Source organism: Galeopterus variegatus, unplaced genomic scaffold (assembly GCF_000696425.1).
Source record: "Galeopterus variegatus unplaced genomic scaffold, G_variegatus-3.0.2 Scaffold5176, whole genome shotgun sequence".
In the NCBI taxonomy this organism is placed as follows: Eukaryota; Metazoa; Chordata; class Mammalia; order Dermoptera; family Cynocephalidae; genus Galeopterus; species Galeopterus variegatus.
The window spans coordinates 153,267-155,614 of NW_007731287.1; the positions used below are offsets into that span (position 1 = coordinate 153,267).

General features: G+C 40.4%; 1 non-coding gene across 1 annotated transcript; it reads right to left on the bottom strand.

Annotated features, from left to right (window-relative positions):
- Positions 1 to 2,027: 2,027 nt before the first annotated feature.
- TRNAL-GAG lies at positions 2,028 to 2,101 on the bottom strand. The gene has a single exon. It is a non-coding gene; the product is annotated as a tRNA-Leu (tRNA).
- Between the last annotated feature and the right edge of the window lie 247 nt (positions 2,102 to 2,348).

Sequence of the window (2,348 nt, forward strand, 5' to 3'; positions counted from 1 at the left end):
ACCCTAGATTTAACAATGGATTCTTAGCTATGACACCAAAAGCACAAGCAATCAAAGAAAAAAATAGATGAATTCGACATCAACAAAATTAAAAACATTTGTGCTTCAAAGGACACTATCAAGAAAATGAAAAGACAACACATGGACTGCAAAAAAATTTTTGCAAATCACATATCTGCTAAGGGACTTGTATCTAGAATATCTAAAGAACCTTACAGCTCAACACTAAAAAGACAACCTAGATTAAAAAAATAGGCAAAGGATCTGAACAAGTATTTCTCTGAAGAAAATATACAAATGTCCACTTTAAATGATTATAGAAGAAATGATTAGATGATTTGGGGGCAGAAGCCTGGTTGCAGTCGCTTGAGGAGTAAAAGTGAGGTTAGAAGTGAAAAAAACAGAGTTTGGCTATAAAGATGAGGCAAGAGATCAGGCATTCATAGAGGTGGGGAACACGGCTGGAGACAGGAGTGTTTAAAGAAGATGGAGTCTTGGTGTGTTTAAACAGTGACTGACAGTGCCAGGAAAGGGGGTAGGCTGAACATCCAGCATATTCTGAGTGAATGATCAACTAGTGAATGGTGCTTTGAAGCAAAGGCAGGATGGAGCACAGAGTAGGTGTTAGGAGCTGGGCCACTCAGGTGAGCCTCCTACCTGAATCTGCTGAATCGCTATAGATCAGACTGCTAGGCTAGAGAGCAATCATTCTGAACAAAACCCATGTTCTGAGAAGAGAAAATAGGCACTTGGGATGATCTCTCTCCACTTCACCATTCCTGGTCCTGCTCCTTTCCTGCTTTCCTCCTGCTGCTGCTACCTTGGTCTCGGAGAGAAGAGGGTGAAAGGGACATGAATGCACTTTTCTCTGAGCAGCTGTTATATGCCAGGCACTGTGCTCGTGCTTGCCATGTGTTTTTCGTTTTGTTTTGTTTTGAAAATCTGCACAATAGCTTTGCAAGGTAGGTGTTCATATGGCTATTTTAAAAAGGAACAAAGATGAGAGAGCCTGATGGGAACTACTCAGTGACAGGGAAGACAAGATAGTAAAGGAAGGTAACNTGAGAGAGCCTGATGGGAACTACTCAGTGACAGGGAAGACAAGATAGTAAAGGAAGGTAACAAGACGATGATAAATTAGACGGCAGAGGACAGGAGGAGGAAGCTCAAGACTAGATTGTACCAACACAGAAATAAGAGGTGTGAATCAAGGCTCCCACCAAAAAGGAGGTTCACTCTGTACATGCTTTCCGTCTTTTAGCCTCCTTACATCAGCACTTGCTGTGCACTGAAAGTGGGGTGCGGTCGTGTTTGTGACTGTATGTTGTTCTGTACTCTTCAAGAAGAGGAGGCTATTACCAGGCTTTGAGGATACATAAATTGTATATTGCTGCTTAGCAAACGAGAGCTAAGAGATAAATCTTATGATGCTCAAGATTAGTGTGCCCAAGAGAGTTCTAGATTCTAAGTACATGCTATAATGTGTTCCGAGGTTGTATTTGATTGCCGAGATGTGCTGCATGTTGAGTGAACTTCACCTGGCTTTCACTATCCCATTGGGATCATTTAGGTACAGTTCTCTAGTCTGTAGCAGTAATGAAGGCAGTGGATTCTCCCTAAGGCTAAAACTAGCTTTTGATTCATGTATTTTTAGGAACTGTGCTAGTGAACATACTGCTGAATAATTTCAGTGTACTGTAATTGATGATACTAGATGATAAAAACTATACCTAAGTGAATTGAGCAGCAGGAGACACAAATCTTTTGTTTTAATAATTTAGTGCATAGAGGATGAGACAAAAGTGGATAGAAAATAATGCAACATTTCATTGTAGAATTATTTGTTAGGGACAGTTATAGTGACTCGAGAAAGTCAATGGTGGAGGAACCATAAAAGCTCTGTGCTCAGGACTGCGGGCAGCTGTGATGGTAGATTATGGATGCAATGAAAGCGCTAACCAACTTCAAGGGAAGGGAGAGAGAACTGTCTCATAAGGTGTTTTTGTTTTTGTTTTTGTTTTGGTGGCTGGCCAGTACAGGGATCGAACCCGGGACTTTGGTGTTCTCAGCACCATGCTCTAACCAACTGAGCTAACTGGCCAGCCCAAGGATTTTTTTTTTAAATAGCTTTATTGAGGTATGCTTTACATACAATAAGCTGTACATATTTAAAGTGTACAATTTGATAAATTTTGATGTATATATACATCTGTAAAGTCATTACTGTCATCATAAAAATGAACATTATCTGTCATTCCCAAAGTTTCCTTATGCCCTGTTGAAGTCCCTTCCTCCTGCCCTGTCTAGAGTGTTCAAACTATTCCTTTATCACCTTTTTAATGTCTGTG